This window comes from Enoplosus armatus, chromosome 6, assembly GCF_043641665.1.
Source record: "Enoplosus armatus isolate fEnoArm2 chromosome 6, fEnoArm2.hap1, whole genome shotgun sequence".
Taxonomy (NCBI): Eukaryota; Metazoa; Chordata; class Actinopteri; order Centrarchiformes; family Enoplosidae; genus Enoplosus; species Enoplosus armatus.
Genome location: NC_092185.1, coordinates 23,931,962 through 23,948,972, shown reverse-complemented (window position 1 = coordinate 23,948,972; position 17,011 = coordinate 23,931,962). Strand labels below are relative to the sequence as shown.

Sequence of the window (17,011 nt, the reverse complement as noted above, 5' to 3'; positions counted from 1 at the left end):
GAGCCCATTAGTCTTAGTTTTACAAGTATGATAAGGAAATATGTGAGATCAGACTGTTTCATAACCCTGTTTGGCTGCTAATCTTACCTACTTGTTGTGAGAACATACTGTTGCAAAATACAAAGCTAGAGGAGGAAATTAAGGGGAACAGCTAGGATGAGGACTAACTGAGCCCCGGGAGACGTTAGTTGGGGTTGCTGGACTGTGCCGAACTTGCAAAAATCCAGCAGAGCAAGACAGCTAAAAGTTAGCCTGAACTCCGATCGCATCCAGGACCGCGCATATTCACGTTGCACACCACCAGCGTGTCGCTTCCAGTGTGTTGTATAATTTCAAAAAAGTATTTCTGATTCTGAATTTCGGGGTCGACCAGGTTGTTTCTGGAGTGTTATTGCGTGTCTGCAGATAGAAATCTAGTAGTGTGCGGCTATACTTGTCACGTGCATGCATCGGTTTGCTAGTCAGACAAACAAGAGGCTACCTGATCAATAAAAAAAAAAGTAAAAAAGCGCATTCTTTATAATGCCCGTTTATAAAGCCAGTCAGAAACTGTCACTGATTCCTCTAAATGTTCTGGGGAAAAAACAATTTGATAGGCCATGTAAATGTTTAATTTGCAGTGACAGCAGAATACAAATCTGAAGACGCACTGTTGAGGTAGCAGGCAGCAGAGTACTAGGTCAGGACAGGCTCACTGAGCTCTTTTATTGGGACAAAGCTCTGGGCTAGAGGGGGAAAACCACTATGTCATGATTGAACACTGAAAGGAACTGGTGCTAGAGTGGAAACTGGGTCAGCCCGTCTCTATGGTCTCAAAAACCAGCCAGCCTCAGTTTCCATCCGCCACCTACTTCTACTTCGTCAGCGAGTCAGCAAGCCATCAGGCTCCGCGTCCCGGTTCCACGCTCTCCACCCACTCACACAGTCGCGACGCAGCCAGCAAAGCCTGTTCGCGAAAGCAGGGGAAACATCGAGGCAGCGTGTCAGCCACCCGACCTCCCAAACACTTGCCCTGACCAGGGATGGAAGTAGTTTAGTCAGTGTCGACGCCGATACTATTCTGAAGTTACATAAGAAATAAGGGAGAGATGCTGCGAAGTCCATTAGCTCCTTTATTTTATTTTTATTTGACATGAATATTAATAAACATAGCCCCAAGCTGTCGTGGGAAGGGTCCAAGCTTGTGCGACCATTTGACTTCCTAGAACTTTTGAAAAAATGTTCAATGCACCATCTCTGAAAATGTGGTGACAAAATGCAAACTTTCATCAATCCCGACCAACTCCATTCGACAAAGACATGAGCCTTGATCATGAAAACACAATTAAAAAAATGTTTTTTGCGTGATTATTATTGGAAATTAATTGAATGCGTGTGAGGGCTGTGCAGCGGAGCCATCAACCAATGCTGGCAGAGAGTACACAAAGTTAGTCATGCTAGTTTGGCTCACTCTACCTTCATTTTTCCCCGAAATGATTCACATTTTTGTGGTGCAGCCACGAAACACTGAAGCTGACCGCAGAAGGTTGCCAACACCTCTGGTGGGGTGTAGCTGCTACTGAGTGCAGTGCATGATGAAAACAAAACAATAAGGATCAATCTGCGATGCATTTTGGTTCACGCGAGACAATGTACGTGGTCACGGGTCCCCCGACCACCCGCCACATGAGAACCCAGTGCATCCTTGGTGCAGTCGAGTTGCTTTCACACCTGTATCTAAAAGCTGTCTACTAGTGATTTGACACAGAAATCAGCCAATAGAAAAAGAGAATGAGCCACGACAGAAGTTTTTGTCACCCGGCAACATTTGAAACTGCAGCTTCTGTACGAGGTAAGCAGCCAGCTAACTTAGGTTAGCACAAAGACTGGAGGAAGAGGAGAAACAGCTGGCCTGGCTATCACCAAAAGCAACTATAGCCACCTAATAACGTCTCTAAAGCTCACTAATTAACACAATAATCCGTCCAAACACTCAAGTGCAAAAATGAGGGTTTAATGGAGGTTTCGCGGCAAAATATTTCTCTGCCAATAAGGTTGGGCCGGTGTAAAAATGTTCAAGCCGGTTTGATATTAAACCGAACACCGGACCAGTATACCAGATTTTACCACCGAGTGTCGCGCTTGACTCAGCAGCCTCAGTGAGACCCGAGGGAGCCCAGGAATGAACGGGTTGCATAAAATCAAACCGGTTTAAGCTCATACACCACACCGGACCGGACCTGCAAAACCGGACATTTTCCCAAAAGCATTGTCCTGGCAAAAAGGTGTCTCCTGGGACAGACAAATGTACTTTTCTATTTAATAAAAGGCATTGATCCAAGAAGGGGTCGTCCAGGTTCAATCGCATTGAGCCTCCACTTGCAAAATCTATTTTTGGCAAAATCTATTTTTGCAAGTGCCTCGCAAAATCTAGTCCGATGGTCGTACATCGTCTAGTCAGCCAGAATGATTGAAAACACCTGTGTGTCAATGTACAGGGCCTCTATAAAAATATTTGACTCAGGCACTTATTTTACTTTGGTTTTCCTCTAGAAATAGCAAATGCCTACTGTTTGAATAAAGCTTTCATCTAAAAATATTTTTGCTGACACATCAATTATTGATCATTAATTGCTAAAAAAAAAAAAAAGATTGCATCCCCAGTGGCAGTCACCGGGCGAAGCGATACAGGCTGCAAGCGTCAAATATCCCAATACTTATAAATAAATACCTCAAAATACACAACTTGGCGAGTTACAAGAAAACTTTGAGAAGCAGTCGTTAGTAACAACAGGTGGGTAGGACAGTGAGAGACGTTCACTTCACTCGGCGAGAACAGTCTGGTAATCCGCGAGGGAGCCATCGTGAAAAAGACGGCATTTACGCTTCAGCACACTGCCGAAGTCACCCAACGTCAGGCTGCAGCCTAACATCGTCACCGGAACTGTTAGATGCAGCACATAAGAATACCACCTACTGCTACTGACAAAGTGTGCTCCACAGGCTTCTCTGCATGACTCACCGAGTTTCCAAATTGGGAAAACACACATTATCATACATTAGAAGCCATGGTGAGGCGGAGAGGCTGACCACAAGTATAGAAGCTGTTGAAAGTAATTAAAGCCGTTTTCCTAATGTTTCCCTTACAACCCCCCCCCCCCCCCTCTAATTAGCCTTTGAACTATTTTTTTCCTCCATGGACACTGAATCATTACAACAAGCTTCGGTTATCAAAATGCCTTCGTGGCAACGTCGGTGAAGAGTGATAAGCACTGTAGGCTGCTACCTGTCCATGAGCAAAAATAACAACACACAGTCTGAAGTTCACAGCGGATATGTCTCCTGTCATGAAAAGGTTAATACGTAAACTACTGATAACACTGCTGTTGAGATAATTATTAAAACGATTTTCTATTTTATTTTACCGAAATTAGAAAAAAAAAAAAGTTGCACATTTAAAAATCCAGCCAATATATAAAAAAAGGCAACTACAATCTCTCAAAATTAACAGAAAAATAAAAGCCACTGCAGACTGCTAATCAACAACTGCCAGCTTTTTTTTTTTTTTTTTTTTTTTTACATCACGGATCCCGAAATGGAACCACAACAGACCCCCATTAGAAAAGACTGCGTCCTAAAAAAAAAAAAAAAAAATCCAATCTGTGAGGATTCATGGTGGTGAGTATGACTCAGAAGATTGAGTAACAGTGGAGAGCAACTATTGGAGACCTCCAGGAACCCTCCTCATGAAAACCCGTTGCCCCCCCCCCCCCACCCCCCCTGCTGCGAATCATACAACAAAACGCCACTGATTGTGCCTAGTGCACAATGTAACCAAAGCCCAATATCATGATCATCTTTTGGCAAGCACGAAAGCAAGAAACCGAGCGGTCGCCACATTTCCACTGCCAATGCCAGCACTGTGTCACGATATTTCATAACCAAACATGAGCCTGCTATCGAAACAGCTACGGTCTCGCTATGGGTTGCAGCCACACGTTACTGTGTTATTCGCGGAGATATGCGACGGGGGCTTTGAAGTTATCGGCAGCAGGATGGATGCTGTCGAAGGAACCGAGTGCCAGATACCCACCAAGGCCTGTTTACATAGCTAGCGTGCTAGCATTGGATAGCATCGTTCACTTAGTCGCTCGCGCTTAGGGTCACGTTTAGTTAACATTTAACGAGCCTACGGACCGGCACTTACCTGTGCACGAGCTTCCTTGGAGCCGCGGTAAATGCCGACAATAGTTAAAGCTAGCCTGGCATACCGGGGGCGTTCTCCCCACCTTTTATCCATGACAGTATTTAGCCCCGTTGACTAATATTAGCATACAGCTGCTAGCTGAGGAACGCTAACTGTCAAGACTTGGCCAGCGAGCTAGCGTCCCTCCTCCTGCTCTAGAAAACCACACTGACATGACCACATCGCTGGGAAAACATCGACGATATCCATCATGGATTAAAAACCAGCAACGTCACCGAGATGCAATATCGGTAACCCGTGGGGCCTGTTTTCGTTGTATACTTACAGTAGGTCCAGTGAGATTAGTCTATCCATTGAAAGCCGCTTGTAATATGTAATAGCAACCCACAGAACTGTGACCCAGTTTCTCTTCACCGTCATGCCTGTCGGACCACTAACCTAGTTTTTCAGCCAATGGCGTCTGTGCTACCGCCATAGGTGCCCCTCTAGCCAATCAGACACAAGTTCAGGCTGGGAAAATATGATGGGCGTGCTAGTTAACCAATGACAGCCAGAGTGGAACGGAATGCAGAGGCTACTTGTGAGTGAGAGTGTGTATGGAGAACACTGCATCACGAGTCATGTCGCTGGTAGGCGGACAGCACGAGCTGGCCTTGTGCCTAATTGCCTTACATTGTATTTTGACACTTTGACACCCGTTAATTTCGATCCTGGGTCTCTTCAGTTTCTTCTATTTAATGTGGGCAATATGAGACATTAAATATGAGGGTAAACATGCATATTTATGAAAGAATAATTCAATTGTAGTGTTTTGTAAGAGTACTGTTAACCAGCGTAACCATTTGAGAAAAATGTACTCCTTTAATGTCCTTTAATATGTCTGAATACACAGACGCAGGTGAAGGTGAACTTGTGTTCTAAAATTGATTTATCTTGATATTAGTGTGACTTTGTTTTTAAATGGAGACATCTAAGTAAGCAAGTAATCCTCCGTTGTTTGGGTCAAGCTCTATAGCTGCCTGCACTGTGCACACTGACGCCTCCTGCTGGTCTCATATATATATATTTTAACCTCTTTTAATGTCCAGACATGAAAACACACAATAAATACTGTAATCTGACAGTGTCATTTAAAAGGTCAAATGTCTTTTTTTCATTAATGTGAAAACTGAGCAATAAAGTGGAAGTTGAACAGAGACGAACACTATGCAGAAATTCATGATCGTATTTATCCACTAGGGGGCCCCAAAGCAAAAAAGTTAGTTGTGGGCCCCCATTGACTTCATGTTTGTGATCATTAAATAAAAGACTACTTCATTTAGGAATATACACCATGTAAATTTTGCTACAAGACCCCTCTTGAAGAAAAATAAACAAGACAGGTAATAATTCAGATTTTAACTGCGGTCCATTTCCTTTCTTTTTTTGTGTGTCATTGTGGAATGAAGTCAAAGTGGTCGGATGAAGCTGCCCTGCTTTGCCTCCTCCTAATCTATACAGTTTTGTCTCCGCGTGCAAGAAGTAAACAAATAATCTAAGCTTCTGCACATTGTCAGGTTTGGTATGAGTTTATTGTCTGTCTGTTTGTAGTTTACAGGCGAAATCAGGGTAAGGTGGATAAATACAGTGAATAAGCATATTACATGCATGTAAGCAATGTTATATTGACTGTAATTATTGCGGAAGTGAACCAGTGTACAGTTGTTGATTTTTCAAAAACTAAGTACAATTTATCACAATATAATCAGTGGAAATACATTTTTAAAAAAGTAAAAAAATATCAATATCAGTTTTTCCTGATAATATTTATCATTTATATGATTGTAGTGCATTGCATTTACCTAGGTCAGTGCCTTTAGCTTTTCCTGTCATTTATGTCTCATTACCACTTTCTGTCTTATTAATATTATTAGTTGGTTTAACAATGACAAATTTCGTTCAACCTGTGGCAACAGAAATGAAGCTTCAACAACTCTGAAGATGATATATTGAGATATCACAGAGGGAAACCAGCTAATCTGGAAGTGTGCCTGAAGCTGGTCTGACTTCATACTTCTGTCTTGTGCCCTAGAGCACTTCTTATATCACACATGTTTTGTAAGAGCAGCTTAACCTGATTTGGCTGATGACGCTTTTCTTTGGATATCCCAATCCAAATTATTGAATGGATCAATGAGCAAACGAGGTCAACATAAAGAACGTTTTCTGGGTCTGGGTCCTCAGCCGTAAATCAAAACTCTGTTTTTTTCACTTAAATTACATATATCATAAATACACAAGTTGAGCGTTTGCCAAAGGGCAAAATAAAGTTGATTGGACCTGCAGGGAAAAACAATTTGTTCAGTGTATGACAGGTAAAAATAAAGTAGATTATAACACATATGACACAAAAATGACACTGCTCACCCTCACAAACAATTATATATGTACTACTGTAGCATCTATTTACTAATTTTCACACATATACTTTTTATATGAAACATTCTAGCCAGACAAATACAAATCAGTTACAACTGAAACAAATACTAGGCCTATACATGTCAAAAGAGATGAAAATAGTTCACTGGAGTGCTTTATATTGCAAACATGCATTGTGCCGCTAGATGGCAGTGTTGAGTCATATTAAAACCACAGGATTAAAAATACAGGCCTATAGTTGTTTTCTGTGCCATTTGTGTGGTATTCTTAAAGGACCCCCCCCCCCCCCCTCTCCTGAGGTACAGTGGAAATATGGGAGGTTGTAAGCTAGGCAAAATGAAGAACTTTTCATGGAGTATGGCGTTTAATGTCTCAAAATTCAAGTTATCGGATCACTGCCTACATTTTGCTGCCTTCATGTACTGTCGGATTTATTTTAATTGCTTAATTAGGCTTGTCTATGAGGTCAGTGTTGGCAACATGCGATGTTTAAGACTTAGTCAGACTATCCGTAGCATATTAAGAATAGCACCAGCTTGGAATATCAATAGCACAAGCATGTAATTTATATGCTAGTTTGGCATTTGAGTATTGATAGGCATTATGTGCAAATGATCGTCTACCAGTGCTTGATAAATAGGCACTTATTGCAAGTCATTAATTCATAGTTTTTGTTTGCATCAAAATAATAATTAAGGAAGTAGCCTACGCACGTGTTCACCTGTATTTATTCACGGTTATATCTATTGCGCACCATATCCCAAATCATTCATTTAACAAGCATGTCCAATACGCATCTAATGAGGGGCGCTTGAGCGCGCGAGATATTACGAGGGGCTCGTGAAGGCACCGTTGCCTATCACATGGCAGGTGATAGTTGAGGAAGCTCGCGCCTCAGTACAGCTCGGAGTATAGACGAGGGACAACTCCGGAGCCCAGAGCACCTTGCATGTGTGAGTGTGTTTTTTTTTATGTGTGTGTGTGTGTGTGTGTGTGTGTGTGTGGGTGGGTGTGTGTGTGTGCTCGCTCGCTTTATCTTGAAGGGTCTTCCGCAAACTAAATTGGAGGATATAGTTGGATAAAGCCTCAGAGGAGTCGCATTTCGTAAGTAATGTAACTGCATGAAGCTAATTACTGTAGTACTCTAGAAGTTAGCCTGCTGCTGTCGGAAAGTGTCATTTAGCTAATTTCCGGAATTTCTTTTGAATGCGAATATAATGATACTGTGGGAGACAAGTGTGCTACAAAATTAAAAGCTTTTGAGTGTAACAAACAACACACAAGTCCATAAAGCTGGATTTAAGGAGTGTGAGTATTGTTCGGCTGTGCAACTTGAATATGTGTCCGGTTTTAACACGCTTTTAAAAAAAAAAATAGTTTTCCCTATTTTTTCTTCTTCTTGTTTTTAACGCAGTAAAAGTGATTTCATGGGGGGGCACTGATAATATAGCTTTGATAGTTGTATCTGGACTTTAAATGTGCTGTGCTGTGGTGCCCAATAGTTAGTTTGCAGTGACACTGGCACACCTTTCACCCCCTGCACTTATATTAGCTAGAATATGCCAATGCTAAATACTAATAGTATTTCTATGAGAATGCTGGGGGGGGGGGGGGGGGGGGTGCTCAGTAGTGAGTTTGATAATCTGCATGGTCAACCGACCGACAGGATTTCTTCTATTTGCTCATGTTATAGTTATAACATTCCTGTAACAGCCACATACTGTAACAAATATAGGATACTGTGGACTATTTAATATGCACTTTTATTCTGTAGGCTGGACTTTTTCTTTTTCCACATGACAGCAAATTTGTTTTGTGTACAAGGGACACGCTCCGGGATAGAGAACATGGTGCTTTTATTGTGACACTGGTGCCTCTCCGCTCGCTCAGTCATGTACTGTCAGCTGGGAGCCATTAAATGATGTTTAGTTGCACTGACACATGCTGTGTAATTGCAGATCATCAATTTCTGACAGCGTGAGTAAAGGGAAGGGGGGGGGGGGCTGATATGCTGATGGTAGAATATGAAGGCTGATGTGTGGCTCCCCTCTGCTGAAGCATCTGCTGCATCTAACACACACACACACACAGGCATGCACACGCACATGCAAGCGCACGCGCACAGACATCACAGACAGGCGAGAGAGAGAGAGTTGAAGGAGCCTCCTGCCAGTGAATACAGCAGGCCGGTGCCTCTTTTCTATTGCAAATCTCATTTAAAAGGGAGAGAGTTGAAAGGCATCATTGCCACTGACGACAGTGAATTGATTAAGGCTGCTTTGGTTGGCACTTGGGTGGCATTAGCACTTGGAAACAACTGAGGAAATAAAAACAGGGGCTAAAGTGAAGTGGCGATAGCCCAATCCCTTGAATTTGTAACCAATGCACTTTTGTGCAAACAGTTCTGGAACAGTTTGTTTTGACAGTGTTATCAGGCTACTCTGGAGTAGGTTTTGTGGCTATGTCTGTGCACGCATGCATGTGTGCGCACACACACACACACACACACACACACACACTGGATCAGCAGATGATGGCACTCATCCCTGTGATCAAAGCCAGCTTGTGTAATACCAAGAGCGGTGGTTTCCTCTGCAGCCATATAGGTTCAGATGATTGCTCTGTCATCTTAACTCGGGCTGCTAATCACGCCGCTACTGTAGTTCACTGGGAGTAATCTACTGTTCCCTGACGGCAGGGAGAGACACGCGCGAAAAGAGAGAGAGAGAGAGAGATGAATAAGGGAGGAAGGAGAGATACAGGCGAGATTAATGGCTGTGAAAGAGAGAGACGAGAGAGGAAGAGCTAAAGGGTCGAGAACAGCAAGACAAAGTCAGGCTGTTAATCTACAAGGAATAATCCTCTGCCTGCTGAGGGAGTGGAAGAAAAGATAGTGGCAGCGAAAAAAATGAAATGACTGTGGTTTATTAGAGGTTATCTTTGGTTTGCTGTCACGGGAGGGGGGAAAGGGAGGAAAGGAAATGAGAATAGGTGGTAGAGAAGAGCAGAGGATCGACAATACACAGACTATATTCCTATTTCTGTCAGAGAGAAAAAGAAATTAAAAAGAGTGCTTCTCGGATTTCTGAGAGAGAAGAATAGAGCGAAAGCAAGGGAATGGATTAGGTTTATTAGATTTTTTATTTATTTTTTTGCTTACTTTGACAGTCCACACCGCAGCACCCAAAACACGAGTGGGTGACGTAACGTGCGATAAAGGAGAGTACTGTGTCGGTGGAAATGCTTGTTAGCGTATGAGGATATGCAAATGAAAGGCATCACTGTGCAGTGTCATGGAACTTCACAACAACTTTAAGCGCTCCTTTTGAGTGCAGTCATTGTGCAGCCGGTGCCGTCTGCATTACGGATTTAGTTTCTTTGAGGGAAGTAGGAGGTGGAAAGGTTCGAGGCGACTCGCAGCAAGGCGTTTGGCTTCGTTCTGGTGTCTAGAAAACCAAACCTGAATGTGTTTACAGGGACATTATCATCTATAGCTATACTGTTGTTAGACCCAAATGTGTGGTCCTTTTCTGAAAATCTGACCGGCTGGCTTAAAGAGTTCTAGTACAAGTTTCACACGTTTTAAATCTTTGTTTGCATTTAACTATTTTCAGTCACTTTAATGCTGTTTCACAGTCCTGTTATTTCATATGGCTCCTGTGTTTGTCAGTATGTGTTTCAAGCCTAGTAATCCCGAAAGTGTCAGGCCTGATGCTGAACTGACCTACAGCCACACCATCCACTTAGGCATGAAAATGCGTTCGTAAACATATTTTCAGAATGGACTCCAGTGAACCTCCATCGTGATGCCAACTTTGATTGGTTGATCTGTGAGTGACACAACTGTAAAACCTTTGAAACAAACAAAAAAGTGAAAAGTGACGCCCATCTTAGTCCAGCAATGTTGAAAGGGATGGACGGCAGTGTGGGAGAGGCAAAAAAAAAAAGGGCTGAGCACAGGAAGAGTAAAAATGGCGAATAAGGATGGAAAGAAGGGAAATTAGCCGTGCTGTTAACAAATGAGCGGAGGGTAAAAGCTGGTGTTATTTGATTTTGTTTCCATCAGCTCTCACTCTGCTCTTGGAGGAGAACAGGGAGTGTTTGTGAGACTGTTGGATGATGCAGCACTTTAGGAGCGGCGCCAATATATATTAACACACAGCCCAGTTGTTAAACAATGTCCACTTTTCAGCATTAATGGAGAAATGAAGTATGGGCTTTATTTATGTATTGAAGCTGGCAATACATTTAGCGTCAGTATTCAAGAAGCAGTCTATACAGGACACTTGTCCACGATATGCAATAATGTAAGAGGCTAATTCTTCAGTGTTCTCTGCTTTGGATACATTCACACGACACATGATGAACCCCTCACTGAAAAAAAAGCGGGGCACGTGAGCATCGCCACCGTCAAATCCATCTCTGTTTGCCTTGTCAGAAGCGATATCAAACAGACCGGCTGACGAACGAAGAGGAGAGAGGAGGTGGGGGTGGACATGAAGAATTAGGGCGACGAGGGAGAGAGGGCAGGAGAGCAGCAGCAGCAGCAGCAGCAGCAGCAGAGGAAAAGCATGGAGGGACGGTGATAGGGAGGGAGAAGTCAGCATGGGATGAGGGCTGGAGTTGGGAGGAGGCGATAGGAAGGAGAGGTCCGTCCAAATTATGCTATATTGAATGAGAACGCCAACATTTGGACCAAAAGCTGCAAAGAAAAAGAAACTGAAAAAAGTTTTTCTGCTCCTGCGGTGGTGTTTGTTTGGACCGGAGTATCCTATACAGGAAATGGTAATATAGAAAGTTAAAATAGATAAGATAAGATGAGATAATCCTTTATTAATCCCTCAGTGGGGAAATCTGCATGGTTACAGCAGCGACATCAGAGACACAAGTAAGAAAACTCAGGATATAATAAATAAAAAACAATAAAGGCAGTTATAAAAAAAAAAGAACAATTCTTAAAAAGTTTACAAATTCACACGTTTACAATTCACAGAACGGATAAGGGAATTATACTGTATTGCACTAAGAGAGATACAGATATTGCACCATTTGTTATACATTCAATGATGAGGGTGGATTGTCCATTTCGGCGTGTGTGGTCTACTGGGAGACGGAAAGTGGCTTGGAACAGCATGGATGTATTTTATATTTGAACATTGCACGGTGCATAGACTACCTGTTGACACGCACAGCCTACCTTCACAGGATGATGCGCAGCGGCCAAAGTGGCAGAAAGTCTGGAGGATTACGCTGCTGTAGGTGAAAAAGAAAAATATATATGTTGGCTCAACTTGGATCACTTTCCGATGACATGTCTTTTAAAATACTCCTTTGTTCTTTGACAGAAAATATCTGTTTTGATCGCTTCATTGTCGAAGTCATTTTCAAAGCAACCAAAATTGCGAGGATCTGCTGCTTTTCTCTGCCTTATGTGATGACTAAACTGAACATCTTAAGGATTCCGTGTGTGTTTTCACTTATTTTGGCTAATCACACGTCTCTGTGGCCGCATACAGCCTGCGTTTGACTGACATCTCCATCACTCTTCCTGCCAGCTTTTGCTGTACCTCCTGGGGGGAGGGCAACTTTTCATCATTCTTGTTGGTACACAGAGGCCGGTGACCTCATGTGATTCCCACATTAGCTCCACCCACCATCAACCTGAGCAGAGGACTAATCTGTCTATATTCTGGCGTTTCATAGACCAAACAATCAATTAATCAACGAATCAAGTATATGCCTAAATATAGGCTGTGCGTTTGGATCTGCTCCTGTGCTACAAGGATATGACCCTCATCACACAGTAGTTTAACTCGGCCAATGTCAATATTTGATCTGGATTTGAGTCCTTGCCTTAACTCTGGTCTCTGTTTGGGTTTCGGTGTAGGAGAGCCTCGTGTTTTGGTTCCAGGAGTTTATAGATCCACCTTCCTTTACTGAAGCAGGACGGGTAGTTTGCAGAATTCAGCAGCACTAAACTAATGCACGCACGCACGCATGCACGCACACACACACACACAGAGAGAGAGCAGGAATTCAGGAAGCCTAAATGAGTGTATTACCAATAATGTTATTAAAGGAGATATCTCATTTTGAAACTTAATGATTCAATTTTCTTAAGCAAGAAGATTGCCATTTTCAGGGAACAGATAGGATATGTGAATTAGGAGGAAAGAATGAGATGTGAATGGTGTCGGAGCTTTTAATATTTATCCTGGCTTTGCTGGTTTAACTGAAGCCTGTGGATCGGAGGAGACACTAATTCACATTCGCCTCCTTCAGATCAAAACGGAAATGGAACTTTAATCTGTTTGAGTATTAGTGCTCCCGAAACAGATGGAGTAGTAGCTTCTTCTTTTTTTCTTTTTTTTTGTGTGCGTGTATCCTGCATGAGTAGTGTTATTGTTATTCATTTCTTTAAAGCTTGAGGTTTGGATTGGTTTAGCTGAAATGAAGTGTGCTTGTCTGTGCACCTGCTTCTTGATGACTTTTAGCCGAGACACACACACACACACACACACACACACACAGCCTATGCTTATGTGACTGTAACATCATCCTGTAAAGTGAGCTGTCTCTGTTCATGTCTAGAGAGCTTGTTAGCAGGTTGTGACTCCGACTCGGTGTAACTCTAGCCCCCTGTCGCCAAGGTGCCGGCCCTCTGAGGTGTAGCACTTCACTGCTTTGCCCTGCTCCACATGCTTGGCTGTTATTGTGGAGATAGAATGGGTTTTTTTTTTACCACCCGGCTAGCTTGCGTTTAGCATTTTTCTTGGAAACCGTTCTTTGTCGGCAGAATTTGGACCAAGGCTAATGAGGCTAATGCTGGTCGACTGCACTCACAAGGGCCGGTGGCCAACATCTTTTGCGCTGCATCTGAATCAGCTGGCAGAGCGCGAGCGCTTCACGGTCTCAGTCGGTATACTCCACTGGCGCTCCAGCATGCACTTCTGCATGCAGGTCATGGTCTGATTTCTTAAGATGATCACCTGCCCAAGAAATTTAGCTCTGCGTCTTGCACTTTCATGTAGAATGGGGGAAGGAATTTATCAAGTTCAGGGGAGACTGGCCTGATGATTATGATGATGATGATTATGACAAAAGTGGGCTTTATTCGGATAAAAACTGGCATGAAGCCGGTTGTGTTTCGGCTTAAAGTAGCATTCCACCAATTTTACACACAAAGGTCAGTTTACTTGAAGGTCATAATGTCGTCTGTGGCTCTGGAGGAGCTTTGTCAAGTAAAAATATAAAAATGATTATATGCGAGTGCACACACACACCTCTGAACTGCCTCGATAGCTTGTGTGCCTGTTCCTTCCAGGATGCTTTGCTGTGTCATCTCATCAGCTTCAACACATGGCAGAATGAGTCCACCATCTAGCTGTCCAGTTCATTACTCACAGTGGCTCCCACTGACCCCCCCCCGTTCCCAGCTAAGTGCTGATTGGTTAGTCCCAGCTGTCACATGGGGTTGTGACTGTCTTTAATGTGCATGTATTAAGCGGTGTGGACATGTTGTTTTTACAGCCCCCTTGCTTGCTGACACTGGTCTTTGAGCTCTCTGCTGGTCTTTGCGCCCTAGGCCATTTCAGGGCTTCAAAATGAACTGCAAAAAAAAGATCTGCATCTGCTTTGGAAAGACAAAACAGCTGCACTTCCCATTCCACATGTTGCTCAGGATGAATCCGTAGTTTGTTTTGAACTTTTTTTTGTTATGAGGCTAATAAAGTGCTGTCACATTTTCTTCTGCAGGGAATTATTGCAACCAGGCCGCCCTCCTGTGATTACTGTCCTGGAATTGTAAAAACAAAAAAAAAGACACCTCTGTGAAAAAATAAAGGTCTAGAGAAGAGGGAGGGCAAGCGTTTTTCGTCTTTTTAAAACTTAAAAAACATGGCGTATCCTCTTGGAGTTTTATCTTGGGACTTTAAGGGAGAGATGAGATGAAAATCTTGAATGAGTCTCTCCTCTAAAAAGTCTCACACATGTATGGTAGTGATTTGTTTTATGGCCGCTTGTACTGTTTATGTGTTCCTTCATAGTGTGTTGTTGGAGGCCCTTTCTGGAACAGAACGCAGCGAAACAAATGCACTGCATTTGTTTGTAACACTCAAAAGCCCTGTTTTCGACTAATGCCAGAAATGAAGTGTTGAGAAAACAGAAATGTCGTAGGTAAGATTGTTTTTTTCGTTGGGCCTCGTGCTGAGAATGCTGCCAGAAACGTCTACCCTCTGTTTTCTCTCCTGTATGGTCAGCTTTTCTACAGTCTCATGAAAGAACACACTAAAATACTATAAGACACCACCAGACTACATTTTGAAATGTAAAAAAGAACTGTTGTGGCTGGCGAGCGTTCGCGTGTACCCGGCTGGCTAGCGTTTTAGCGGGTTAGCTCACCAGCTGCGGTAATTCCCTGAGGATCGCATATCTTGCAAGACCACACGGATGAACTTGAGCTGAGCCGCCTTCTGGTGTGACTGGGCCACAATCGATGCAACAGAGCTATCAGCTGGCACACCTGGTATTTATTAGCAGCCTTTACCTGCTCCTCGTGATGCTTTCAAAGTGAAACCGAAAGCTTGAAAACTGTAAACATACGTGTGTGTTTTTCAAGTTCGCTGTGGCTGTGTGGAGACCCTACAGTACTATTTGGGATGTTTCTACCCTTGACAATGAAATGTAATTGTCACGTAAATAAATAGTCATGCGTCTGTGAATTTGGCTGCAGGTGTCGCGTTGCAGACATTTCTGCGTTGCTGATAGTGGGGTTGCCGAGCTCAGGGTATGAAACGTCACAAGGAAGAGGAGCAGGACTAAAACCTGAAAAACCAGAGAACTTGAGAACCAGCGTGTTCTGCCTGACAAACTCGCTCCGCGCAACCTCTCTTGTCAAAGTCATTTTACTCTGGTCATCACACACACACACACACACACAGTGCACCTTTTGCCGTTTTTTTTTTTTCTGTGGCAACCATGTAGCCACACATTGTGAGAATCAAAAACTTTGGACGAAATGTTTCTCCCAACGTCTCCCTCTGCTGCTACAGAATCTTCTCTTGTCGGTTTGACTGGAGTGAGTTGAGAGTTTGTCTACATTAGTAAGCCAATATGTTAGTGTTCCATAAAGTCTTGAGCTGGACTAACACCAGTTGCTTGACTACCAAAATGAGCAAGTGGTGAAGATGAGAAAACACAACTAAAGGAGAGAGAGAGAGAGAGAGAGAGAGAGAGAGAGGTAGACTTTCAGGCTGAACTAAAGGACAGAACAAGGAACATCCTCATCTTAAATGTCAGTGGTCCCGTCGCGTTGATGTTAATTGGTGAAGAATCTGGTGTTTCTTGTTGGCTTGGCTCCACGAACACACACACACACACACACACACACACGCACACGCACACGCACACACACACAGTTGTATTTACCCTGTGTGACAGGAGGGCCTGGGGGGCTTAGGTCTGGCCTCTAGCTGGTGACACTAATCCAAACAGGCTAAGCCAAATGAGGAGGAACGGTAAACTCACACACACCCCTCTCCCTCTGTGTGTGTGTGTGTGTGTGTGTCCAGCTCTCTCCTGTGTTTCTCTGTGTTAATGTTTAACTCGTCTTCTCAACCGCACAGGTTCACACAGCATTCTGGCGTTTTCTGCTCTCTCTCTCGATAACTGACCCTCGTGAAGGTGTCAGGATTTCAAATGTCGAGGTTTCCCCACTTTGTAGAACAGTGACAGCTTTCTGTGGATGTTTGACAAGCAGGTTCACTTAATATCTAACACGTCGCAACCCCTGAAACGCTCCGCAGGTGTGTTATTGATTCACTCTGAAGAAACACTTGGGCTTTCATCGGGCTCGCATCGGCCGCTAAAGGTCATATTTTGCTTTCCCGTGAGACTCTTACGTGACTGTAAATACTCTTTTGAGGAGATTTCATCATTTGCATATGTAATGTATGCACATCCAAATGTCTTGGCCAGATTCTGTGTATATATATGTGTGTGTGTGTGTGTGTGTGTGTGTGTGGACACGCTGGAATAATCTTCCCCAACCTTCTGTTCCTGTCAGGCAAGTTAGAAAACAAACAGCAGATTTTTCTCCTCATAGATCTCAACAGTTACCGGTTCACTGCCTCACTTCCCTAAAATATCCCTTTGTGTTATAATCAGGAGTGCAGCGATGGGTGAACCCTCCTTTGTATTTGCAGGAATAAAAAGTCAAACTTATCTTCAACATGCAAATTCATACATAGTGTCACATACCTTAGTGAGTAGTATCAAACTGAATGAGCTGATGGAGTTCAATTAACCATCCACAGTTTCTCAGACATCGTTCAAGAAGAGGGTCAGAATAAGACGACAGAGCTCAAGAATGTATTTCCATGGACCTTCGGGGAGGCTGCAGTGTTTAGC

At 43.2% G+C, this 17,011-nt stretch overlaps 1 protein-coding gene across 1 annotated transcript in view; it reads left to right on the top strand.

Annotated features, from left to right (window-relative positions):
• Nucleotides 1-7,676: 7,676 nt before the first annotated feature.
• The window catches only part of ppfibp2b (PPFIA binding protein 2b), a 66,600-nt gene continuing 57,265 nt past the window's right edge, over nt 7,677-17,011 (top strand). Inside the window, exon 1 of the mRNA XM_070907139.1 lies at nt 7,677-7,708. The gene's annotated coding sequence lies outside the window, so the exon portion shown is untranslated. The remainder of the gene's footprint in view (nt 7,709-17,011) is intronic.